General features: G+C 44.0%; 1 protein-coding gene across 2 annotated transcripts in view; it reads left to right on the top strand.

The window, feature by feature from the left end:
• Nucleotides 1–6,752: 6,752 nt before the first annotated feature.
• The window catches only part of MAPK4 (mitogen-activated protein kinase 4), a 159,456-nt gene continuing 138,697 nt past the window's right edge, over nucleotides 6,753–27,511 (top strand). Inside the window, exon 1 of one of the 2 annotated variants that reach the window (XM_037806191.1) lies at nucleotides 6,753–6,885. The gene's annotated coding sequence lies outside the window, so the exon portion shown is untranslated. Of the gene's footprint in view, nucleotides 6,886–7,197; nucleotides 7,339–27,511 lie in introns of those variants that run through there. The other variant, XM_037806190.1, reaches the window with a different exon arrangement.

Here is a 27,511-nt window from a genome sequence, read left to right as displayed (position 1 = left end):
TTTTTCACTTTAATTATTATTCTTGTTATTTTTGTGTGTGTGCTAATGAAGGTGTCAGGGATTGATTTAGGTGATGAATGTACAACTATGTAATGGTACTGTGAACAATGGAATGTACGATTTGTTTTGTATGACTGTGTGGTATGTGACTATATCTCAATAAATTGAAGATTTAAAAAAAAACAGCAGCAGCAGCAACACAAAACCATTCTGCTTCGTTGCAATGACAGCAGTGTATTTTCCAGTTGGAATTGGGAGAATGGGGGGTTAGAGAGAGAGAGATTGAATTCCACATTTACTGAGAGCTTACAGAGATGGTGAGAGAGGTTGCTGCCCAATTTGCCAAATCCACCTGTATGTTCAGAAAAGCTGGGGCCATAATAATACCAGGGGGGAAAGAGCAGGGGAGGAATGGAACAAAACAGGCTGAGTTTAAAGTATTAGATGACTTGCTGTCTTGTCCATCAGGTGTCAGTCATCAGGGTACAAATGCAGGGCACCATTCTAAGCATGTAGTAAGCACTCAATAATTGATTGACTAGGGTGAATATCAAAGAACTTGTTTTCAAGGTTCCTGGATGCCAGCAACCGTATTGGCTTGGCATAATGTTTGTTCAGATATCTAGAACAACAGTGTATGCTTACTGAAGGCTTTTGGAATTGAAGGATGAAGGTCCTGGACCACTCTGTGGCTGATTAGCTCAATTAAGTACCAACTAGACTCAGGCAGCGAGTTTTATGTCCTTATGAGTATTGGCTACTCATCACTTGGGTCACTTTTAAAAGCATGAGCCACTGATAATGAGGAGGAAAAAACCTGAAATATATTCTAATAAGAGTCAGTTGTCTGTAAGAGAGAAAGCATATTTTAACAGATCAGGAGACGAGGAAAAGTAAATGGGAGAAATGAAATGAAATGAGACAGAACAATTGGGTCTTAGTATGCTCAAATTTCTATACAGAAGGGAGGGATTAGGATAGTGAATGTCAAACTTTTGATCATGACCCATAATTAAGAAAACCATTTAATGGTGTGACTATGGTGTGCACACAAACCTTCCCACATGTATTTAGCCGAAATAAAAATGTCATAAAGTGATACTGTTACAACTTAATATGAACTCTGACATTTTCTATTCTGTTTCCTTGTTTGAAAAATACTGGCATGAATTACCAAATTAATTTCACAGCCCGTGTTGGGTTATGACCTATAGTTTGGAAAATACAGGAATGGGTGAGGTAAAGACAGGACAGGGAACATGATATTAGAATTTTTGTGAGATCTTGTTACAAGTTGGAAGAGGAGAATACAGGGATGGTCCCAGCCAGTCAAGAAGTTTCTAGGGAGACAGCAGGCTGAGAGGTCTGGCCATACCTGTGGGTATCAGCCCAGAGTCAAGATCTGCCCCAAATCACTAGATGCAGGACACCTGAGTTGATATGCCTTGAAAGCCTGACAGAATTTCCACCAAAACCTGGAAGATAAGGTGTTCTGGGGAGGCCATGGGGGATTGGTGGCTGGTGTCACTGAATGATCCTTGCAAAGAATGCCTTGTGCATGGTTACAGTCTTCACAATTAGTTTACACATTAGGGCCCTGCATAATGCGCCATGCTTCCCTCTCTAGCTTCACTTCCAGCCGCTGTCCCTATCACACACTTTCCTCAGGCTGGTGACTCAAATGCTCCAGCCTTTCCTCATCCTGTTCTTCTACTTGAGCTACCTTACCTCTGGTCCACATCCAACTTGAACAGGGCTCCCCCAGGAAGCCTTTCTTTCTTTTCTTTTTTTTTTTTTTTTTAATTATTTTTTAATTCCGTTTTATTTTTATTGTGATATATCCACATGCCATACAATCATCCACAGTGTACAATCAACTATTCACAGTACCATCATATAGCTGTGTATTCATCACCACAATCAATTTTTTGAACATTTTCATTACTCCAAAAAATACAAAGAAGAGTTAAAATAAAAGTAAAAGAGAACATCCAGAACATCCCATTACCCCCATTCCCATTATTCATTTAATATTTGTCCCCATTTTTCTATTCATCTGTCCATATACTGGATAAAGGGGTGTGAGCCACAAGGTTTTCACAATCATATAGTCACACAGAGTAAGCCATATAGTTATACAATCATCAAGAATCAGGACTACTGGGTTGCAGTTCAACAGTTTCAGGTATTTCCTTCTAGCTATTTCAAGACACTAAAAACTATAAAGGGATAGCTATATAATGCGTAAGAATAACCTCCAGAATGACCTCTCGACTCCATTTGAAATCTCTCAACCACTGAATTTTATTTTGTTTCATTTCTCTTCCCCTTTTTGGTCAAGAAGGCTTTCTCAATTCCACAATGCCAGGTACAGGCTCACCCCTGGGAGTCATGTCCCATGTCATGGGGAGGGCAGTGAGTTTACTTGCCTGGTTGGCTTACAGAGAGGTGACACATAGAAGCAACAAAAGAGGTTCCCTGGGGGTGACTTTGGAACAATTATAAGTAGGAGGAAGCCTTTCTTGACCCCCAGATGAGATTAAGTTTCCTTGTATTAGACTCTTAATACAAGAAAAATAAAAAATCAATTATTTGTGTAAGCATGTATTTTAAAACTGTAGGCTCCATTTAAAATCAGGGGATATATCTGATAAAAACAATTGTATTATATTACACTCAATTTTCTTTGAAAAATTTTTAGAATATCTTTTGAATCTGTGTTTGTATTTCCTTTCTCATTGACAATGTTCTTTATTTTTGCTTTCTTTTTTTTCCTTTATCAAGCTTCTGAGGAGTCTATTTCATTACTCTTTTCAAAGAAGCAGCTTTCAGTTTTGTGTATTCTTTCTACTATTTCTAGTCACCCTACCACATTCTTTTATTAATTTGAGTAATTTTTAAAAAAGAAATACAGTACAAGGTTTTTAGGGGTACAATCATAGCATCCACAAAGTTTTGCCTCTTCCTTTTCAATATTTGTATCTATTATTTCATTTTCTTGTCTACTACTTCATCTTAGCTTCTAAAACAACATTAATAATAGTGGAAGCAGCAAGCATCTCAATTTTGTTTCTGAATTTAGTGGAAATGGCTTTAGTAGTTTTCCATTTTGTGTGATGTTTGCGGCAGTGTTTTGACTCACTAGCATTTACTGTTCCCTGAAGGGGATAAGGTTGGATGAAAACCAGAAGAGTGTGGAGTCCTGGGAGCTGAGGAGATAAAAATGTATTTCAAGAAGAAAGGATTGATTAACTATGTGAAATGTTCTATAGGTCAGTCAGATAGAGCCTGAGAAGTAGATTTAAAGACATGAAGGTCACTGATAACCTCAACAAGAGCAATTTCCATGGTGTGGTGATTAGAATTGTTTAAAGAGAGGAGAGGAATTGGGAACAGCAGTGATGGGTGGTCAGGTTTTGTTGTAAGGGTGGAGAGACGGGGAAGCAACTGGAGAGGAAGTGGAGTCAAAGGTTTTTTTTTTTGTTTTTTTTTTTTAAAGATGGGAAAAATTAAACCTTGTTTCAAAGTTGCTTCTTCTGATCCAGCAGTGAGGAAAAACTCACTGATCATAGGAGTGAGGTCCTCGAATAAGTGAGAGTGATGAGTGGGATCTTGTATACAAGTGGAGGGGGACTTTAGACGGATCAGGGATAGTTCTTCTACAGTAAAAGGAAAGGCAGAAAGGGACAGATGGCAACAGATGTTGGGAGGTGAGTCACTGTAGTTGCCTGTTGCTTCTATTTCTCAATGCCCTCAAGGATTTCCTTAGGTGATTCCAGTGAACATTCAGGACTGGAATCACAGGTGGATAGCTAGAACCAAAGCAACTCAAACAGCCTATTGCTTCCTTCCCCCAAGTCCATCCCTGCATCTTGGATCTCACTTCTCTTCAGGTGAAGAAAGGCAGTTTCAGAGCAGCCTGGGGCAAAAGTGAAGAGGAAGTTCACTCTAATTTCTAAGCCCTAAGTCCCAGGCTCTGAGAACAGCTTCAGACCTGTCTCACTCCTCTTGTTGGACAAGCTGGACATGTGGTGGAAGAGAGAGGAGAGAAAAGGAGAGGAAGAGAAGAGAGGAAAGGAAGGTAGGGGAGGGGAAGGGAAGGGAAGTCAGGCCTTTCCCCAAGGGGAGCAACTTGAGACAAGAAGGGCATGTGACCCAGCATTGGCTTGTTTATATGCCTCTGCTGTGGGGGTCCATCTTCTAGAAATCGTGGCCCAGTTGGGTCCTCAGAGGAACCAGTTCTTACACCTGGGAAAGAGGCCACATGCAGAATCACTGGCCCTGGTGCCAACCCCTCTTTCGGGTAGAAGGGCTGGGGAAAAAACGCGTTTAATAAATTTAAGTTGCCTCCCCTCCTCCAACAAGGCCCGAGTCAAAAATGGGTGTCATGAGAGGAGAATTTGGCAAACATTGCGAACGTAAGTAACAGCACTAAAATACATATCTGAATGTGGTTAAAGGGGGAAATGTTAGGTTGTGCATATGGTAACAGAATAAAAATTAAAAAAAAAAAAACCCATGGAACTACACTACACAGTGAACCCTAAGATAAACCATGGACTATAGTCAATAGAGCAATTATAAAAATGTGTTTTCATCAATTGCAACAAATGTTCCACACCAATGCAAGGTGTTGATAACAGGGTGGTATATAGGGCTCCTATATTATGCATGATTGTTCTGTAATTCCACAACTTCTTTTAATAAAGAAGAAGAAAATACAAAAACAGGTGTCATGAGAGAATTTGGCCGGCATACTATTTTTTAAAATTACAACTAAATACCCTAAGTGAGGCAGGCAAGGCACTTTTCCTGTTTGATGCTACAACCCCATACCCACCCCATACCCTCCAGGACCACCCAAAACACTGGTATCCCTGGCCTAGCCACTGAGGAACAGCTTGCAGTATCTAGTCATAGGCAGTGTGGGGATGGAGAAGTACTGGTATAATTTTTCCCAGGAATAAACAAAGTCCTAAAACAGAATGACCTGGTGACTTTCCCAGGTCCTGACTCTGTGCAGTTATTTTCTGGGGACTTACCCCAAACTCAGCCAGCTATTTCTCTGAGTCTTCACTACGGGGTAAAGGTAAGGAATAATCTGTTTCCTGACAGCAGCACCCAAAGGAAAAGGACGCCAGGTGATATAAACCCTTTGGAGGTGCCTGGGTAAATACCCCAGTTCCTATTCATTTCCCCTCACATTGTGTGGTAATGGACTCTGATATGAAAAGGCATATTTCACAGTCTCTTGTCCCACAGTTTGGAGGAGGGCCATTCACTATGCATGAGCCATTCACTCATGCTCATCACAAAGAGAAAATTACATTCTCCTAGTTGCTAAATGGAAGAGATAAATCATCACACTGGACAAGCACATTGCTCCCAAGAGCAGTTTCACACTGATCTGAAACACTGATCTGAAACACCCAGAAGGGAACCTTGCCGAGCTCTCCTGGTGTTGTCTGGGGTCAGTCTCTCCATTCAGATGCCCCAAACCCGCTCCCTGCTGCTGGTGGGCTGGCTGTGATGGGCCCTTTTCCTCTCTGTCCATTTGGAATAAAATGTGCATCCTCCGGGCCTCTTATTCTTCCTTTGTAGAAGAGATGTTATAAAAAAGAATAAATCAACAAGGAACATTTTATACTTATGCATACCCACTGAATTGATAATACTTATTTGTAATGAAAATCAGGGAAGCATAAATAGTTTCTTTGGGGAAGATACATTGAGATGTCTTTCCATAGACTGGTTTCCAGAGATACACACTCTCTCCTCATCCTTTTAGACTAATGAATGCCCAGATAACAGCAGTCTATAATTTAGCTTATAATCCTAAACATATTACCTATATACATTGGTATGAATTACATTATATTATAATTATAGCTAACATTTATTATGCTTTGTAGGGCCATTGGTGTGCTACCCACTCAATTTATTTTCCATTATGATTTCATAATTTTTTAATCTTTTTATTTTTGCCCACATTACAATTACTGCAATTATATGATGCATACGTCAATTATTTCAACAAGTATTTATTGAGCTCCTATATGTACCTAGAATTGCACTAGGACGTGGGGATTGGGGGATAACACAGAAATAACCACAGTACAAAGCAGACCTTATGAAATGTCAAAGTGAGGTTCCCACTTAATGCTTTGGGAGTTAGGAGAAGGGATGGCTTGTGGGCAGCTGGAGCCACTAGTGACTTCATCATACAATATTTAGGTTTTCACATTTCTCTCTTCCTATAAAAGCGGCTCCTCACCATCCGAATGGGGTGCAGGTATTCAGTAATGCCCCTAATTAGTGAGGACCGCTTTGGGCTTTCGGGAAGGCACCACATAAACACCCGTTACCACCAGTGTTGTGGATCTTGTGGTTTTTCCTGTTCCTTTTCTCTGGTTTTCAAAGTGTTTGTTCCAGAAAGCGCAACGTTTAGTTCCATCCTAGAGGGGCAAACGAGCGGACTCGAGGCTCGCTCGGGACCCGCGCAAGTGCGTGTGGTCTATGCCCCTCGCCCTCCGCCCCGGGTCTCCCCCGTTCCGGAGCCGGCCGGCCACGGATCCCCTCCAAGTCCGCAGCCCGGTTCCCTCGGGCTCCTTCTCTCTCACCCCTACCCGGGCCACTACACCAGCACCCGGCCGACCCGGCGCATTGGCCGAGTTTCGCCCGGGGCTGGGGAAGACCCCGCTTCCCGCCCTCACGCGGCTCCCTCCCTCCCGGACGGCGCCTGAGCCGGAACCTCCTCCGAGCTGGAGCCAGGAAGGGTTTCTAAGGTGTCCCGGGACTCCACGGACCGTGCTCCAGGGCAGGAAAGCCAGGCTGCCCCGGGACTCGACGAGCAGAGTCCGAAAACGCAGGCGCCCGGCTCCTCAGGTGAGGTTTCCTCCGAGGGGCTGGACGGAAACGGCTGGTCCACACTGCGCGCGCTCAGCCCGGGGGCTGCGCGGCCGAGAAGCCCGGGAGGCTGCGGGCGGGAGGAGAGGCCGCCCCCCGCCGCCCAGGGCCCAGGCGCCCCGCGCGTCGGCCGCCGCAGCAGGTGGGGGCCGGGCGCTGACTGGCGGCTCTCGCAGCGCGGCGGGGGCGGGGCCTGGCTCGGGGCGGAGCCGCGGCGGCGGCGAGTGCGGGCGGCACGGGCGGGAGCCGGAGCGGTACCCTGAGCTGGAGCCGGAGCCCGAGCGGGAGTCGCCAGCCGGGCTGTCTGGGCGCCCGCAGGAGCTCGCCGCGCGCCGGGGCTGGGACCCGCCTGGCCGAGCGCGCCGGCGCCGCGGCCGCAGACAAAGGCGCCGCTCGCTCCCGGGCGGCCGCGCTCTCGGGGTTCTGCCGGGGGTAAGTGGCTCCCCCTTCTTTTGCTTTCTTCTCCCTCTTGCCTGCTGCTTTCGGAGTTCAGCCGGCTCTGAAGAAGACGCGGAGCAAGGAAGAAATGATATTCTCTTGCTCTCTCCGCACTCTCCACCTCATCTTAAAAAAAAAAAAAAAAAATTCCAAGCAAATACTAAACTAGCGCGTTTCCAAGCGGAGGGGTGTTTCCCGCAGGAACGACCCCAGCCGCCCTCGTAGACCCGCACGCGCCGGGTCTGGTTCCTGGATCCGCGGTTTGGCTGGGAAGATTGCGGGTGGGCTTCCTGGCGGATGCGTGTGTGCGTGTGTGTGTAGGCGGTGGGGGTGTGGGTGGGAGGGGCGGGGTGGGTGGATAGGGACTGGGCTCCGCCAAGGGACCCCCACTACCAGGGTCAGTCCCGCGCTTTTGGGGTCGCGGAGGAGCGCTTCTCTTTGCGAGTTCAGATTCGGATATCGCCCAGGGCTCTGCCCCAGTCCCCTAGCATCCTCCCCTTCTGCCTCCTTTCCTCCCTAAGGGTTAAGGCAGCGCCCCCCACGCCCCGCCGGTCCGAGGCGCCCACACTCTCTCTCCGTGGCCCCAGGGCGGGGGCTCGCGGCGGGGTGCCCGGGAGGGCCGGGAGTGAGGAAGCCCCGCGGCTTTTCCCCGACTCGGCGATCCCGAGCCCCAATTTGATGGGGAGGGCGAGCGGCCGCGGGCAGCGGCTTGGCTTTGACATCACAGCTTGGTCGCGGGCCGGCTCCCCAGCCTCTTCCCGAGCTGCTCCCCATCAGAAAAGCAATCGGGAAGGCCGGCTGGCTTTTGCTTTTGTTCTTCCTTCAACTCTCCAGAACCGCAGGAGAAGCCCGGGTGGGCGGATGCCCCGGGATGGAGCTGTGGCGGAACCCCAGTGTGGCCCCCGAGTGACAATTGGAGGCGGCGGCCGCTTCCCGCCCCCGGGAGGGGAATGGATTACGATCAGTGATCGATGCCGGGAACCGGCAGTGGGCTCTCGGCGTCTGGAATGCGCGTGGTACCCGCCGCTACCACGCGCTGTCACGCGCCCATCCAGCACTCTAGCACTCCGGACGCACATTTCCATTCATGGGTCTGTGCAGGGGACTTGATTAATGTCACCTCTGCCCGGGTTCTCTGAGGAGTCCGTGTCTGCTTCTGTTGGATTTAATCGCCATTTCCTGGGGGCTACTATATGCAATATACCTGTCCTACGATCACCTCAATTTAATAGATGTTTATTGAGCACCTACTGTGTGCAAAGCTGATGTGCCACGACCGTCTCAATTTGACAGATACTTATTGAGAACCTACTGTGTTCAAGGCAGCTGTGCTATGATCCTCTTATTGTATTATTTACTGATCACCTACTAAGTGCAAAGCGGCTTTTTGCTGAAGGGGTGCCCAGTGAACCATTAGGAGGCATGTGGAGATAAGGGAGAGAGAATATAATGTCTTCAGACATTTGAATCTTCAACTCCTTTAGGAACCATTCTCTTACCCTTTCTAGACTGCTCATTGTGTGGTGTAGGAAGGTGTGGCATGAGGGTTTGGGAGTAAAGTCAGAGCAGAGCAAGGTGGACCAATTTCCAGTTCAGTTTCCTTACATAAAATAAAAATAATAATAAGCAGTGCCTTTGTGTAAAGTGCTGCACTAGTTATCACAGGGAATCCAAGGTTAATAAGCCAGAACCTTGACACTCAATGGGTGCAGTCTGTGGTGTGCATGGAAAGATAGATAAAGGACAATCAACTAAACAAAGGAATTAACCCATGGGAGAGGGAATTGTGAAGCTAAGGATAGCACCTCCAAACTGGAGCCAGCAGTGTTGGGGTGATGGTGTCTTGAAAATCCCATTTTTGCCCATGACTGGGAACAAAGGTGTGGAATAAGATGGTCTGGGGGCTCTTTCTGCTAAGAGATTTCGTGACTCTATTACTCAGATACTCTTGGGATCCTGAGGTTCACTAGAATATCCAGATTGGCAAGAAAATTGTGGGTCCTCAATCTACTGGCAAGTATTTGAGCACTTACAATGTTGCACAGGCTGTTGTCAGGGAAATGTCGTTTAAGATGTAGTCTTTGTCCTAAAAGACTTAATGGAGTTCTCAAGGAAAACACAGAAAACTACAGCTTGGGCAGCATGTATGAAAAGCCAGGAGTAACTTCCTTCTAGAATATAATGTCAGAGAAAGCAAATCTCCCCTCGTGGAACTGAGGTTTTCCGTTTATCATGCAGGGAGAACTCGTTTTGTTAGTGTCTCTCTCTTTACCTTGGTCCCCAGAACTCCCTGCTTACTGCTTTGTCCCAGCCTCCTGGTATAATGACCTTTTTTTTCCTAAATGGTTTCTGATCTCCCTTTTAAGTTCTTTTTAAAACTACGTTATGTTACTTTTGTTGTGAACTCAAAAGCCCCGCTATATCTTTCTTTTTTTTTTTTTTAATCTTCATTTTATTTATATCTTTCTTGGAAGTAGCCCCATTATAAAAGATAAATAAGAAACAGGGTAAACACTAGCTGAATGGACTTGTTGGCCCTGTATGTGCTTATAAGAAGAGGGGAGGAAACCAATGGAGGCCCGAGTCAGGAATTTATGGAGAAAACATAAACTGGCCTTGCAGGATGGAGTAGGATTCAGATAGGTAAAGAAGATGAACAAGACTCCTCCCCGCCAAAATGAGGGAAATGCTGTAAGCAGAGGTATCAGTGAAAACAAACCATCTTTAGAGATCTTTAAGAATTTGATAGAATTCATCTGCAGTAGTTTCCATTCATTCAACAAAGAAGTGTTGCCTCAGCGTTTTCCAGGACTGGGCTAGTGGGGGGCCTCTGGCAGCTCAGTTTGGGGTGCACTGTGATCCCAGAGTCAGTAAGGACCCTTAGCTCCTTTCTAGCTCTGGGGTGAGCACTGTGTCCCTACCATTCTTTAAAGCATTCCTGGAGTTTTTTCACCTGAGCTGAACTTGACTGTAATCTTCAAGGCCAAGAATGTGACTTTTTTCTCCTCTCTCTTGCAGGCTGAGGCTTAAACAGTCTGTAGAGTAGGTGACATTTATTTCAGTGTCTCCTATGCCCATTTCGTCACCCTCTCCCTGCCTTATCAGGGCCTGTCCTCCCTTCCCCTCTACCACTTTCAGCTAATCCAACCCTTTTGTTGTATCATAACTGGTATCAGGGAAAAAAGAAATCTGTCATCAGTCACTTGCTCTTGAATATGAATATAGGTCACTGTGTTCTCTGTTCCAGGGGTCTTTGTACTTTAAGCCTCATTATGCAATGAAAGGCTTTGTCCACCATGAGAAGGATTTCAGGCACAGACAAGTGGGTGTTGGAAGTAATTGGACAGGCAAAATGCCTTTTCTGGTGCTCCTGAAATTGTGCCACCACCTACTCACACAGCCACCCTTGGCAAGGGCCTTTACAGTCTCATAATCCCTAAAAGTCTGGACTCTTCATTGCTTTTCATTGTGGTGTGGTGGCTGAAGTCAGATAGTAGCTCTCGGTGAGCCACCTGTCAACCTGGTGTTCACATGCCCTACTCTAAGGTTTAAAGGTTTATCACTTTTCAGAGGGAGTCCTTGCTTCTTTACTAATGCATGCCGTTATTTTAGGGCAAAACCTGGGCACTGTTGACATCGGGGGCTGGAGAATCCTTTGGAGTGGGGGCTGTCCTGTGCATTGTAGGATGGTTAGCAGCAGCCCTGGCCTCTCTACCCACTAGATGTCAGTAGCACACACTCCCTAACTCCCCAGTTGTGACATCAAAAATGTCTCTAGACTGTGCCAGGTGCCTCCTGGGGAACAAAATCCCTCCTGTTGTTCTAAGGGGTATTGGTTAATATATACCATGGTGTATAATTGTGCCCACTTTTCTGGGAGGGGCCTTATTTATTGTACTTGATTCTTTTCAATAAAGGTGACTTAGTAAATGTATAATTAACTTTGTATAATTAACTTTGTAGAACTTTCTATATAAGTAAATTCCTAAATGGGAGTAAACATCCTTTGTCAGACCATATGTTCCAGTCTGGTCATCATGTTGTTAAATCAGTCTTTTCAGGCAGGCACCGCTACCAACAGCAAAACAAAACACTCAGATTCTTCCCCTAGCATGTGACTGATTTATTACCAGAAGTGTGGATAACACAGTCGTCATTGCCCAAACTCTTAGAAATTACTCTCAGCAGCCTACAAAGTTCTCCTCACCTGCTGCTTGGGAAGTGGCTGGTGGGGGTGGGAGGAAAGGCTGGGCAGGATCCAGGTTTGCTGGTATTTGAGGCTTATGTAATTTGAGGCGTCGTCTTTAAGAACAAGACAAAATGACCAGGTGACCATGTTGCCAGGGCCCCTCTCAGGCCTTGGAAGGGTCCTGCACTTGAGGGGCTCTGAGGTTTAAGTATCATTTGCTTCCTGGTTAAGTTGCCTCTGGAATAGATTTTGAGGACTGGACTGGACAGCTATGGCTGCTTGAGTAGGAAACCTGGGACTGTCTTCCACCTCTGATTGGCAGGAGCTCAGAGAAGCTTCTCAAAGAATCAGCTTCAGTAGAGAGCATGGATTAAAATAGAATTGTTAGATACAGGGTGACCTGTACTTCTGCTAATATCTGCCCTCAAAATTAAGGACTTCTATATCTTCAGCAACTCTGGTTCAGCATCAGCAGCATCTTTCTAGGGTAGAATGAAAAGGGCAAAATGAGTTCAAGTTTAGCAGGAGGATCTGTGAGTTCACTGGTGGATAGAAGTAACTTACTGCACATTGTAAGCAAGTCTCTCCCAGTGTCCAAGTTATTGCTTTAGAAAGCCAAAGAATCTCTTTTTCAGGTCACTATAATGGTATTTGAAAAGTTTACAGTAAGATTTCATTTCTAATTTGGAATACCCAAGCTTGGAAAGAGACTTTTCCTTGCATTAAAATAGTCCAATTAGCATGGGAATATCTTTTATGGCAACTAACTCAAGTTCTTAAAAATTAAAATAATAAAACATAAAAACAATCTGTAATTCAGACTCTGATTAATTCACTCATTTTCCTTAGTCTGATGACCTGGCTTCAATGAGAAAAAGGGAGTGCTCAGTCATTGCTGTAGTATGTAAATGTGTCTGAGTCTTTGTGAAACCCATCTGCCAGTATGTCAACGTCTAGAGTTCATACAAATAAAAAGACTACAACAAGATTTGCTGTGGGAGGGATTTTTTTTTAAAGCCATTCTTCCATGTGCATTTAAATGGATTTGATTTTTATAAAACTTTTCAGGAGTTGAGATCTGTTTGGAGATCTTGGTTCAAATCTATACATGATCACAGAGAGTGGGAGAGTAGACTTGGAAGGGATTTTAGAGGTCACTGACCAGCCCTCCTCTCGCCCCATTGTATAGATGGGGAGACTGAGGCTGAGAGAGGTTAAATGGCTTGCCAGAGTTACAGTGGTCAGCAAGACTGGGGCTAGAAACCAGGAGTTTGTTCCATCCCACTGACATTCAGTGCTGTTCTGTCTTCTTAGCTGCCAGTGTTTGGTGGAGGGAGGCCAAGGCAGGAAAAAGGTTTGATGCTTTGTCTCATTTCCAGGTTATCTAATCCTGATAGAAATAATAATTGATTCAGACTGATTATATTGGAGCCAAAGGTGTGTGTGCACACCAGATAAAACTAAAACAACCATGAAAAAATTGAACAGTTTGTTTGGTGGTTGAGATTATTTTATAGAACTTCCTTTAATGCTCTTTTACATTGTCTTTACTATAAATAATTAGAATGAAATATTTTTTCTCTATTTAGTAGTCAGTAATGCATACTCACTATGAAAAGTAGCAAGAAGAATAAAATATCCTGCTTGTGTTCCTTGGACCCCGATCATATGTTGGCATGTTTATTTGTAGCATTTTTTTTCTCAGCTCACTTTAAAACACAATTGAGATCACATGGTATATATAACTTTAATTTTTATCTTGATTTAAAACAAAATTTAATGGCTGTGTAATTCAGTACTTGGCAGTGCATGCATTTATCATAGCATTTTGCTAGTAATGGACTTGAGTTTGTTTCCAATTTCTTACTGTTATGTCATTGCAGCAAGCAACTTTGTGTCCACATGTCTTCTACGGTTTGTATTATTTTGTTAGCATAAAATACCAGACAGTGAAATTACTCTGCCAAAGGGTGTGAATGTCCTATGTTAACAAATTGCTTTCCAAAAATGGTGTACTGGTTTACATTATATTGATAGCATAGAATATTTTGTTTTTAAACAATTACTTATATGCTAAGGTGAAAAATATGTCTTTGCCTTTATTTACATTTTAGTTGCCAATGTGGCTAAATATTTTCCTATAAGATTGTTACCTATTTGAATTTTTTTCTGAATTATCTGTTCATTTCTCTATTTGAGTTTAGTGTTTGTTTTTTTTTAAATCTGTATGTAGAAAATCTATTTTTCAGGGAAAATAATATACGTCTCTGATCTCAAAGGTATGGTGAGCATTTTATGAAGCATTCCATCCAACCCTAATGGCCCATGATTTCAACATTTTGAGTGCCATGTTTCAGGTCTGTGAAGAGGTGCTGTTACTATTTCAGTTTACATACATGGAAAGTGATGTACAAAAAGGTAAAATAACTTAATGACAGTTACATCCACATGTAACCACTGTATACTCTCTCTGGATCTTTGCCAAAGTGACCTGCTTCAGTTCTGTGATTGGAATTTGAGGGAGCTAGGTTTAAGAATATTAGCAACTTCCTCTGAACTCTACTGCCTATTTCTGAGAGAACTAGGGTGAAAGGTAATTTTACCACCTTAAGTGTCTTCCCTGTATCTTTTATATCTTATCCTCTCTTCAGTATTTTCTTCTTTTATTTCTCTCCAGACGACACCCTTAAATAGTTTCTTCTGACCTAACTTTCAAGTCACAATTTCTCTCTTAGGCTGCATCTAAATTTCGATTACTGAATTTCAGTTCTAGAATTTCTAATTCTATTTCACATCTGTAATGTTAGTTTATATAGTTTCTGGTTCCTGGTTGGAAATTTTAAGTCGGGCTTTTATCACCATGAGATTGTAAGCATAGTTTCACATTCTTTGTCCAGTAATTTTTCCATCTGGAATACCTATGTGTTTCTTTTGTCTGTTGTTTGTTCTGAGTCCAATGCTGTGCTGGATGTTGCATTTGAAAAATTATTTGAATAAATGCCATGTTTAATCAATTTTATTATGTACATTTTTCACATTTTAATTTTTGAAATCAGAATACATTTTACAAGTGATAGACTTATGATTATGGTTGGTAGCTTTTTTTCACTACTACGTAGAATAATAGTGCATCATATAATAATACATCTCACATTTGATGAAATGTAGTAATTTGAGGCTTGGGCTGATAATGGTAAAGGTGACAAGAGTTTTAGAGAGGATTTAAATAGTTTACACAGGCCTTTTGAGGGTATTAGCAATACTGGATCACATTAATCCAATTTGGGGCCTTGAGATTTTCTAGGTCACCCAGATAACATGAAGCCACACTAGTTTATTTTTTGTTTTTTTTTACTCCTAGGGTCTAGCTCTTTGGGGTCTCAACTCTGAATGTGAAGTGGTTCACCAGGACCTTAATCCTAGGGAGGCTCTGGACCCCTGACCCCATGAGGCTGCCAGAAGTGCTGCTCAGGCTCCACTGCCTCCTTTGGGTTGACAGGTCCCCCACACTGGGTAAAACTGGCCCCTAATACACAGGCTCCTGTCTCTGGATCTCCTTCTCCTAGATCTTCAACCTGAAATCCCTCCTATCTTTTTTAGCTTTTCAGTGCTTTGGGGAAGATTTTTAAAATATTTCATCCAGGGTTCTTTGTAGTGTTCAGAGGGAAGGTTGGTTCAGGTTACCCAGTTCCCTGCTGCTGGAAGGAGATGAAGAGAGTCTGGTCTGATGGAAGGGAGATGGAAGGAAGGAGTATGTTAGGAACTGGCTGGAGAGGGCATGAGTCACCAGCTCCTCTGCCTGCCAATGACTAGAGAACCTTCTCCTCCATCCACCCTCAACATACCGTCCCAGTCACAGCTGGAAAGCAGAGTCACAAACTGGACCCAGCTGGAGGTAGATCTATTCCCCGACATAGAAGGGGTTGATCCTTCAGGCTTTTCCAGGTAAGGCAGGTGGCCTTGCAGAGAGGGCCAAGGCAGGAGTGGAGTCTGGAGCCCCATCAGCCTCCACCTGGTATCTCCCTCACATCCATACCGTCCTGAGGAAAGATGAGAATTGAGGACCAAAATGCTTTCTATTTCAGCAACTGTTAAGAGAAAAAAAAAATCTGTCTATCTATCTATCTGTCTGTCTATCTATCTGTCTGTCTATCTATCTATCTATCTATCTATCTATCTATCTATTTTAGCTGGGAAAGGTTTTTTTCATTCAACATGGGCTGCCAACATTTCCACATGAAAAGCAGAATTTCTCCCCCACAGCCAAGTCTACCCCCTGTGGAGGCTGATCGGGTCCAGGCTCAGAAGTCGAGGTGGCCTTCCTAGATGACTCTCCTGGAATATCGTGTTTCAGAAGAGACTTTATGATCCTTTCTGGGTTTTAGAAGCCTTATGCCTGTCCACATATCCTTGAGATCAGCCTCTGTATGTATTTTCCCTTCTATCCTGCTCCAACTTATAGATGTTTTTTCCCCAACTTTCATGAAGCCGGAGAATTTTACAGTGGGAAAAATGTATTTTCTGAGATATAAAAGGTTTGGAAAGGGGCATGGAGTGGTGGGAGTCCTCCTCAACCATGTACCAGAGCCTCGTCTGGTTTTCCTGGGGGCTCTTGTCCCAGCCCTCTCCTCTCTGGAATCATGGCTGTCCTCTTTCGGAAGGTAGCTGCTGCCCAAAGAGCAGCAGGTCCATCTCACCCTCCAAGGTTGTGGCCTTTGGGTAAAGGGAGGGAGGTGTGGGCAGCAAGCACCTACTTCTCTAGAAGGGCCTGTCCAGAGGGGTTTTCCCTACCAGCATTTTGGAGACCTTCCCATACCATGGAGCCTTTTGTGTGTTCCATGATGATTTATCCAGCAGGTTTTCATTTAAATTTTACAATATTTCACACATAGAAAAGAATGACTATAACCTAGTTCTCTATATTGTTAGAAACAGAAATCCCCCAATTAGGTTTTAATTTGTCCTTCAAGGAGCAGATCTGTCCCTCCATTCCCAGGTAGTCTAGATTGTGACTGATCCCTTTGGGAAGAAATGATAGATGACTTAATTAACTTTAAAGGGACAAATTTTCTACCCCCCCAGAAATGGTACCCTTTGTGATTTTGTTTGGAGGCAGAATCACGAGAAAGTCCCACCAGCTATAGGAATTTATGAGCTATGATGTCTGAAAACTCTTGAGCGTGAAATGAAGTAAATTAATTCCTCCAGAACGATTCACTTTAGGTACAAGTCCAGCTTTCTTTTATTTATCAGTAACTTGGGCTGTTAAAGCTGACTTTTCTAAAGAGGTGTACTTATTTGAGATCCATCAGGGCCACTTTCTATATTTCTGTTGTCAACTTTTCCATTTATCTGAATTTGAGTTTTTTCCCCAGCCATTTTGAGAATAATAAGAGATATTATTCTTCAGTCTCACTTAACGTATGTGAGAGCCATGGGGAGTTCAGACAGAATTAACTGACCAAATTCCTGTACTTGTCATAGGAACCAGGACGTTGTCTTCAAGATGTTGTGGGTTTTAACAAAGCATCTGGGACTTTTTAGAAGACTCAGAACAGTAAAGTATTACAGCTCTTTCAAAAGAAAAGAAGGGATGGAGTAGTTCAGCAATATGAAATGATTTTATTTGTAAAATGAGAATAAGGAAGCTGATTGCAGTAAACCATTTAGGAAGTGGAGGTGAGAAATATAAAACAATGATACTACAGTAAACTGCTTTGAGCTTTTTGGATTGGGGAAGATAAAATGAAAAATTTCTTGGTTAATTATCATTGAGTTCTAATACAAGCAGTGTACACTCGAAGAGGGCTGTAACAACCCCCCATCTGCAGTGTAATAAAGTCAGTGATGGGTGTACATCACAATGACAGGGCGAAGAACGTTAGGGTTGCAAAGAAAAGGAGAGATACCATTCTTTACACTGTTGATGAGAATTTTTTCTGGTAACTAGTTCTGGGCATGCTTGTCACCTGAATAACTGCCCATTTTTCTATGCTTTACCATTTTCTTGAGCTGAATGGAGATTAAAGACAAAAAAGACTTAGATACTTATTAATTTTGTTAGGACTCTTGATGAAGGATGATAGGGAGTGTGAGTCCAAAGTGAGAATGCTCTTGGTTTATTAAAGTACTTCAATTAAAAGCTCAAAGCTTGGTTTCTAAATCTGTGTGCACACTTCATTCTTCAAAAGTTATCCAGTGAATTTGTTAATCCTAAAAAACCCCTTATCTTGTGAGTAGTCTTTGAAAGTGAAGCTGAAATGCATTTATGGAATAAGAGGCAGTAAAAAATTCCCTGGCTTCTCTCTTCAGTTTATTCAAAGGCAGATCCCCAGAACCAAAAATCTATTTCTCAGTCCTTTTACTGCTGACTTTTCTCTCTTCTTTAGCCAGCAAACAATACAGTGTTTTACTCTACACAGCTGATTTCAGGATTTGACTTCCATAATATATTAAATAACCTCCTTGTCTTCCATTCCACCTTTCCTCTTGGTAAGAAATAATCAGAGCAGGATTTGGTTCCATAATATATTAAATTTAATTATCACCACCAAAAGCAATGCCAGATTTCAGTAATCTAAAACTATATTGACTTAAACTTAGATTATTTGAAATAAGATCTTTCCTTTCCAGAAATGGATACCTAAAACAGGGGGTGTTGTAAAGCTGTAGATCCAGGGGCAGGCCCCGGGAACGCACGCACACATACAGGGCTGATTATGGTGTGATCATAAGCTTGTTTCTGGAAGGGCACACAAGACAAATTTGATTCCAGGTTGTTCAGGTTTTCCCATCCCCGATGGAAGTAACTTTATTATTTATTCTGGGCATTCTTTTTTAAACACTCCAAGCTGCCTCCTCTGTGGTTTTGTGCAATAGCACCTCTCTTGTTCTGTCTAGAATCATGATTCGATGCATAATTGTTTTCCTCATTCATTTTATCAGCATAGGCTATCTTTCTTGTCTAATGTACTATGGTGCATGTATTAGTTACTTAATCTATGTTTTATGGAATTGGATACTTAAGGTACTCTCTCCCAAATATAGAAATATCCATTTCTAGGAAAACAAAAGTAATAAACTCAGCCATTTCCACAAGACTGATATCATTGTCCACCAGAGAATGAGAACCGCATGATGTTTGAGCTGGAAGAAGATCATCTTCAAGAGTGTTTATTCCTTTGTTTTATAAATGCAGAATCTGCAGATCAAATAACTTGCTCAAGATCATCCAGGGAATTTAAGGTGGCTCAGCATCTAGAGCCCAGTTCTCTTAACTTCCAGCCCATCCCTAATTAAAACACCAGCTGACTGAAGAGGTCATCTCAGAAAGAAGAGACTGAGCTCATTTTTCTAAGTTTTAATTAATGATTTTGTAGGCCTAACTCTTTTAAAAGGAAGCGTACTCTATAAGCATCAGTATTTCCACAGAAGGATTCACAGTAGAAATCCTTTAAGTATTCTCCACCATGTGCATGTGCAACAGAGTAAACTCACCCTCACTTGTTAGGTAAATCAAGGTGCACAATGTCAGGGTTGTGAAGTGAGGGATTAATAGTGTTTTCCATCCATCTTATCTGCATGCTTCTTAAAATGCGAGCCCTTTCTGACTGGTGAGTGAACCAGCCATCTTCTGCAGGGAGTAGAGATCACTCTGATCCTAAATTCACCTCTGGGCACCAGAGTGCTTAAAAGCCATCCCAGTTTTCAGATATGCTGAGGAGAGGGAGCTGGAGGGGTTTTTGTCTGAAGCCACCAACAGGAGAAACAGCAATGCCTAGGACTGGGTTTGCCAGTAAGACAGCAGAATGCAGTTTGTATGAAATGTATGCATTCTGTGCCAAGCTTTGTTGAATTCATACCATCCCAGATGGCATGGGCTCCAGGAGGCATAGTTAGTTGTAAAGGACATCCTGATAATGGAGGTATCTAAAAATTCAATTCAGTTTAACAAATAGTTAAGGTAGGGGTTGCAGGAAAATTATAATAAAAATGGCAAGAGACAGACGAGGCTTTCTTGGAGCTTAGAGTCTATGCTGTACTTTCCAAACTTATCTTCACCCTGGAATCACCTGGGGAGCTTCAAAAAAAAAAAAAAAAAGCAAAAAACACCAGTGTCTGTGCCTGCACCACCACTGCAGAGCCTGTGATTTAATTGGTCTGGTGTAGGGCTTGAGCTTTGGAATTTTTAAAAGGTGATTCTAAAGTCCAGACAAGTTTGGGAAACAGTGGTCTATGTCGTGGTTCTTAACCCTGGCTGTATTAGAATCACCTGGAGAATATATATATGTGCGCATGTATGTATATGTATCTGTGTGTGTGTGTGTTACACATACCTGCCCAGGCTCTAGCCCTCGAGACTAAATCAGTAATTGGTCTGGTGTGGGTCCAGACATTAGTAGTTCTCAAAATCATCTAGGGAGTTTTAAAAATACTAATGCCTGGGTCTCACTGCAGAGCCTCTGGTTTAATTGGCGTGGTGTCTGGCCTAGGCATTAGCATTTTTTCAGAGGTCCTCAGGGACTCTAACATGTAGTCATGGTTGCGATCCACCTGGTTTGTGGGCTACAGCAGGCTTTTTTTGTGCATATTAGGTGCTCAGTAAAAATGATTAAGTATAAAATGAAAGGAGGGTTTATAAGAAATGTTAGTGCTAAAAAGTTTTACATTTCTGTTTCTTTGAACATTTCAGGAAGCCTGAATATATTAGCTATGATCTGGGGTAGGGTGAGTTGCAAAATCTAGTAAGTTCAGCTCACAACTATAGTCTTCATTGTGGCTGCCTGTGGAACTTTCAGCCAAAACTGACAGCCAAGATCTTTCTAAGTGCTTGGCTCCACTGTATCTGCCTCAGGTGGGAGTGACAGATCTGCCTGTCATGCTCTTCATGTGTCTAACATTCCCTGGAGAAAAATAACCAGAAACTGACTTCTATCAAATCAGAGATGAGATTTAGCCTTAGGTGAGTTCCATCTGCACTGCCCAGGGTTAGCAGTGAGGGGGCGCCCCAGAGCATAGAGCACCTGTGTGCCTAATGAGGCACCTTGGTTCCTTACAGGATGCTTGTTTAGTCCTAGGGGGGAGGGGAGGGAAAGTGTTTCCACATCTGGCCCCCAGCTCAGTGCAGTGGCTCAATAACTGTAGAGAGGTGTGACTGTCCCATAAAAGGAGTAAATAGCAGGCAAAGAGCTCATGGTACAATCTGAGCTGCTGCTAATGGTCTTTGGAGGGTCTGGGGCAGTGGTTCTAGAATTTGAGTGTGCATCAGAATCACCTGGAGGGCTTGTTAAACTACAGCTTGCTCAGCCAACCCCCAGAGGTTCTGATTCAGTAGACCTGGGATAGGACTCAAGAATTTGTACTTCTGACCCCTTCTCAGGTAATGTTGATGCTGCTGGTTCAGGGATTACCCTTTGGGAATTGCTGCTCTAGGGGGAAACTTCTCCATACAGTGTTGGCACTTATATTGTTAAGGAAAAGAAAATTGTACGTTTACTGCAGCATTACCTGATGGTCACCAAGATCAGGAATTGAAATCACCTCTCAGCCAACTGTAAGGTTGATAGATTAATTGCTTTTTTTTTTTTTTTTTTTAAGTGAGAACCCCCTACCCTGTGCTAGGTATTGTGCGGGGTGGTGATGGCCCAGTAGAGAGGGCCACGGCACGGTTCCCTTCGTGCTCTGTAGAGGGAGCCTTTGGGGGTGCTGCAGGACACACAGACTGGGCAGGGTAAGGCAGGAGGGAGTGTGGCTCAGAGGAGGTTCCACAAGCAAGTGATGCCTGAGCTGAATCTTGGAGGAAGACCAGGAGTTTGCCAGGTCCTGAAGGTGGGGTATTGCCATCCCAGGAGCAGCGTGGGCAAAGGTGAGAGAGAACACGAGCAAGCTTGGAACCACACGCGGTTTAGGATGACTGGAGCTTAGTCTGGACGGGCAGGCAGAGGCCAGATCCTGGGGGCCTGTCCTGCCCATGGTGCTGATCTGAAAGTGAGGGAAGTGGCTGAAGGGTTTTCAGGCAGGTGAGCAACAGGTTCAGATTTGCCTGCTCACTGCCTGCAAATTGGAAAGGGGCATGGAGGGCACCGGTGCCTGAGCCTGCAGGATTTGCAGGAGGCTCTGGGGAGCCCTGGGGGAAGTGAGAGGGCTGATCCGAGGTTGTCTAGAAGGGCCGTAGGGGATGTGACCAGTTACTTTTACATCATCTTGTCCTTGCATCATCTTCTGCCTCTGCTCAGTATTTCAAACTTTTAAAAGCCATTCCCGATCAATCCATTAACTGGCCTTCAAAGCATCTGCAGTGTGCTTTAGTGTGGTGCTGGGCAGTCATTCTTGTGATTTCCCTAAACAGATATTTTTATCCAGGGACAATTCAGTTGAAATGAGCGTCAAGAGCAGCCATGGAGCAGGTGAGCCATAGATACACAGCCACGTGTGGAACGGGGCGGGGCAGTTCCACCTGCCTACCCTAGAGGAGGTGGGAGAGGAACTCTTCTCCACTTATGGTGTATCCGTTGGGGAGCTCTAAGTTTTTCTTTTCTGGAACTAGCTGGGAGGCAAGCCTCGCTCTCCTGCTCCTGCCTTGGGGACACTGGTTACAAACCACCCAGCCATCTGTGGCAGCAGCCGTTCCCCACCTCCTGCCACGTCCACATTCACTTTGGGGACTTACCCAGGTCAATCTCCTGGACTCATAGAACCCTCAAGATGGCTCTAGTGCTGGGCAGTAGGAGGGCATAGGGGTGTCCACTCCATGCCCACCTCAGTTGCATGTCGCAGCCAGTTGTGCATGAAGAAAATGGAGATGAGAACAACAGTAAGCTAATTGTTTCATAGGGACAAAGGCAGAAGGAGTTAGGGAAGGGAGTGGGTTCTCGTTTGTCCCTGGCCCATCTTAAAAAAAAACCCGACGGTGATGGATTTCACTTGTGGTACTTCTCACTTCAATCTGGTAATGAAAATTTGATTTGTGGTTTTCTCTCATAGCGCTCTTCATCACACGGTACTTGATATATCTCCAACAAGTGGTGCTTGAGGAAACCTGACAGGTCTCAAAAGCACCCAAGAGTCTCTTGGGGATTTTTGCATGCTCTGTCTCCTCCTTCCAGCCGGGGTGGTTCACCGTTGGCTGAGGGAGGGGTCCCGCAGAAGCCTTGAGTGGGCTGCTGTTGGGAGGCAGGGGTTACCCTGGATGGATTGATGACCACTGCCAGTGAGCAGAGTCTGTGCTCTGAGGAGATGCCATCAAGATTTATAGTCACCTTTGTCGAGGTGGCTTTCCTGCTTCAAGTCAGCAGAGGAGATGTGGGAGCAGAGTGTCTAACGGAAGCTGGCCACCCACCTCAGATTGCAAGAGTGGATACGAGTAGAAGGTAACGGGCATGACCCACTGCTGACATTCTCCTTGGTAACCGGTCAGGAGAAAAGAGATGCTGTCCAAACAGACACCTGAGTGCCACACGGAGGGCTGCCCCTGACATTTTGCTATAACATGCCCAACTTGGGATTCTCTTGCTAGGAGGTTGCTAAGAATGTTTGGCCAAATGTTCAAGGGAATTTTCATCAATCTTTGGCTGGCTAAGGCAGAGCTGTTTTTTCCTGATTTCACCTGTGGTTTATCTCTGAAGCTTGCCACATACTGGGTACCATCTTGAAAGTTGGTTCTTTGGGTCATTTGAGAGGAGCTTTGCCTTCTCTGTCTCTTTCATGGTGTTTACTGTCAGCACGGCTCAGCGGACTCACACTAGGACATAAATTGTCTGATTTTCTAATAATGTCCATTGTGCTAGTTTTGCCTTCTCAGATGCTTAGTAAACCTTAAGGGCAGGAACTTAAACCTATTAGAGAGCTTCTTTTATACCACATCCTGGCTTCCCACTTTGCCTGCCATCACATAATATCTGTTACATAACTGGATGCTTGATTGAGGTGCCTGAGTTTTCCTTGGCTCTATGTCAACTAATTATCCTAACACATACGCCTTTCCGGTACCCATCATATTCTGCTCCCAGGGCCTGTACTCACCCAGGTAGACTGGAGAGGAAGAAGAATTAAGTGCCTCCTTTGGAAGGGAGTGTCAAATAATCTGTGGACATATTTTAAGCCACCACGTAAGTTACAGCTCCTGGATCTAAGGATAGTCTTTCCCACATGGGTGGTTTGCAGCCTGCTCTGGGGGAGCTCTGTTCATCCATGGATTGAGAGTGCCAGAGAGTTGGGAACCCCAGCTAGAGAATTTCTAGGTATTCTGACAGCAGTTATCAAATAGGTTGTATTACATATTCTGTGGGTTTAGGTATATAGGAAGGACACATGTAGTCTTTTGCCCTTACAGAGCTCCCAGGAAAGGGAAACCCTTAATTATATGCATCGTATAATTACCATCATCCATGTGACAGCACTGTCTAGTGACTAGACTTTCACTCTTTCTAGAAATATGAAGAATGGGCAGTTTAAAGAAGAGGTCAGTTAATCTGTTAGAAGGATCTAGTCAAGTAAAGAGGATGGACTAGTTCAGTCCAACTGGCTGCCTGTTGGAATCACCTGGGCAACTTACTGAAAATACCCCAGAAATTCTGATTCATTCAGTCGGGGGTGAGGTTTGGGCATAGAAGTGCCTCAGATGGGAACAGCTGGGCTAGCTGATTGTGCAGAGCCTGCCAGCTCTGCCATTCTGTGGCTCTGAGTGGTGAGCTCGCTGTTGTGTGGCATCTGGAGGATGCCCAGGCACCTTTACTAAGGAGCCTGAATCCGTAAACTACCACCCACCTCCAACCCTGTCATCCAAAGCAGGCACTTGGCATTTTGCTTCCCCCCAGAGTTAATAAGTTAGTGAATTAATGAGCTCCCTGCACCAGAGCAGCTTACCCTGTGACCAGGGACGCTATAGAAGGGTTCCCTGCATTTGGCAGGTGGGAAGACTAGGCTGGTGATTCGCAAAGTGTGGTCGTCGTGTAGACCTCAGGGTGTATCAAGGATTGAATGAGATCATGTTCATTACTTCCACCAAAGAGGGCCTGGAAGACTCTTGTTTCTGGGGAACTAGTGCTTGCTGGGAGTTCAGCTGGGGTTGATAAAAAGCAAATATAGTTTGTCACCCTTAAGCATCTCTATACTCTTTGCTACTTTGCACATGTATTAGCTATTGTTTGCTACTGTCTAGGGAGATAAGTCTATCTGAGATTTTTACGTGTTTTCTTCTCTTACGGGAGAATCATATTGACCTACAGTGGAGTTCTGGGAATTGGGGAGGAGGGCATCAAATCAGAGGGTGCAATGCTCATTTCCCATCCACTTCATGTACCCCAGGCAGCACAGGATGTGAAGCTGATACACTGTGGGGCTGAGCCTCTAGTGCATGCCTCATATTCTTTAAAAAATAGTGAAAATTTGGGAGAGTGCTGAAGGCTACCTCCTGGAGTTAATACCTTCAGGGTGTAGAGAAGAACTTGAACTCTACTTGGGCTATTAGTTTTGTTTTCCCTTTGCTCCATACTGATCCTGCCCCCCCTTCCCAGCCATCTTGCAAATCTGTCTTTGTGGCACATGCTGAAACCCATTTGGGAACAAACCTTAGTCAAGTACTATCCTCGAACTTCTTTCCACTTAGAGCAGAAGAATCTTGACTGCGCTTGTCAGTTGTGTCCATCTTTTCCTGGTATTCAACAGTCACTAAAGGAGCTCACTTAATTCTGGCGCTTATAAGGTTAGTAAAAGGAATGGATTAGAATTACTAATATGAAACCAAGAAACTGACCTGCACACAAAGTACAAAATAGTCAAGGCATGCACACTGGCTGCAAGCTACAAAGATCGACAGCGTTAACTCCAGACTTCTCTCTCCAAGTTGTTGATAATACCCACAGCCTCACACAACTGAAGGAAATGTCTTTGTCTTATTACTGTTTAAATCTTTGTCTTGTTGCTGTCTGTCATTTGGGTTTTGTGTTCCAATGGTTATTTTCTTATGTAAAAAGATTGTATTATAATTGCAAATTATTCTCAGTTTCTACCTGTGTGTTTAGGTTCTCAGTCTATGGCATTCTCGAGGATACTTTAAAAATAATGCAGATGCCTAGGTCCCAGACCTAGAGATTTGGATTTGGACCCAGTGATCCTAATGTGCTGTCGGGGTTGTGAACCACTGGTTTTAAGTTCTCATTGATTGCATTTTGATGGCCTTTGATGTGTTTGTCCCTAATCTGCTACTGTACAGGTTCACCCCAAACTTGCCTTTAGGGGGCTCCTTCTCTTCGATTGTGTGCTCGTTAGGACCAGGCAGAACCTCTCCCTCTCTTCTCCACTCTCTCTCATCCTCTCTTTTGGCTCTGTGCCTAATAGTGGGGTAAGTTATATATTGACATGTCTGGTTTTTGGTATGGAGAAGGTTGAATGCCACCAGATAATTTCCCCCATGCCCAGAAATTTGACTCTGACATCACCTGTATTTTCCACTTCCGATAGAGTCCGGGGTGTGTTGTCTAGTATTGAGGTTCACCTACACACAGGCTACTCTTGATTGTAAGGGGCCCAGGTAGTGAGTGTGACCATCTCAATAATGACCAATTACTAGTCGAGTGTGCTTGCTCTGTACTGAAACGGGTGCCTTTTATCCATTCATATAGAACTTGAATGCCATCATTGCAATATTTGTGCAAAAGAAGCTTTTAAAAGTTAATTCATGACATTTTCTTGTGTGTAGTAAACAATTTCTGAGGAATTTTCTAATTGACATTGGTTTGTCAAAACTGCCAGATTTGGCTAGGTCAAGTTAGCTAAAAGATCCTCAGTAATTACTACTCTCCATATTTTAAGAAATTACTCTTAGCTAGCAGTCCTATAAGACATGCTACTTGTAAAGGGTGAGAGGTACCAAAATATTGCTATCTGGCAGTGATGTTCTCAAAGTTTTTTCAAGTTTCAGTCTGAAAAACTTAAGTTATGACATGACAGCTCACTAACAAACTCAATCTCATTTGGTTACTAAGAGGAGTCTGTAGAGTAAATAGTGTAGGTACTATCTCTTCTAGATGGGAAATTGAGGCAGAAAAGATTAATTGCCTTGCCCAAAGTAAGTGAGTCAAAAAGGCAGGAATCAGAACCAGCGCTTAGGCCTCCCAAGTTTATGACATCTGTGCTTTTCTTACATCCCATTAGATGTAGCTGTTATATGAAGGTGTGGTAGATGCTTGCAAAGAGCATTTATCAAGCAAACTAGAAAGTAGGAGCATATTAAGGACTATTTAATCTCTCAAGAATACAGCTGAGTAAGAGATCTTAGCTATTTGCTGCACAGTAGGGTTTGGAATTCTCTGCCTGGATGAATATCAGTGTCTCTGAGTGTCCTTTTAATGGGTGAATGAGGAGATACTGATGTGTCAGGTATCTGTTTGCATGACAAACCACTCTGAAACTTGGTGTCTTTTTAATTTATCTTTTCTTACAATTTTGCAATTTGGACAGGACTTGGCTGGGTGATTCTTCTGCTCCGTGTGGCATCAAATGGGTTTACCAATTTAGCTGCTTTCAGCTGCTAGCTAGGTTGGGCTGGACCAGAAGGTCCTGGAAGTTTTCACTCACATATCTTCTGCATCCATGCTCCTCCACATGTCCTCTTCATGTGTCTTGCCTGGGCCTCCTCCTAGCATGGTGATCTCAAGGTAGCTGCACTTCTTACATGGAGCCTGGCTTCTGAGAGAGTAAGAAAAAGTTGCCAGTTCTCTTAAGCGCTGGGTTCAAAAGTCCCAGAATGGATACCTTCTGGCACATTCTGGCACATTCTGTCGGTCAGAGCAAGTCTGCCAGCCCAGATTCACAGGGAGGGGGAATGGTGTCCACCTCTTGATGTGAGGGGTGGCATGTGCCCTTAGCGATGGGAGGAATTGTTGGCAGCTGTATTAGGAGTCTACCTGCCCTGATAATATTGGTGTGTTCACTTGGTAAGAGAAACTCAGTTATTTTTACTACTATGTGCCATCCATT

Source organism: Choloepus didactylus, chromosome 16 (genome assembly GCF_015220235.1).
Source record: "Choloepus didactylus isolate mChoDid1 chromosome 16, mChoDid1.pri, whole genome shotgun sequence".
NCBI lineage: Eukaryota > Metazoa > Chordata > Mammalia > Pilosa > Megalonychidae > Choloepus > Choloepus didactylus.
Note: the sequence above shows the minus strand (reverse complement) of the source record. Positions and strands in the feature narration are given on the sequence as shown.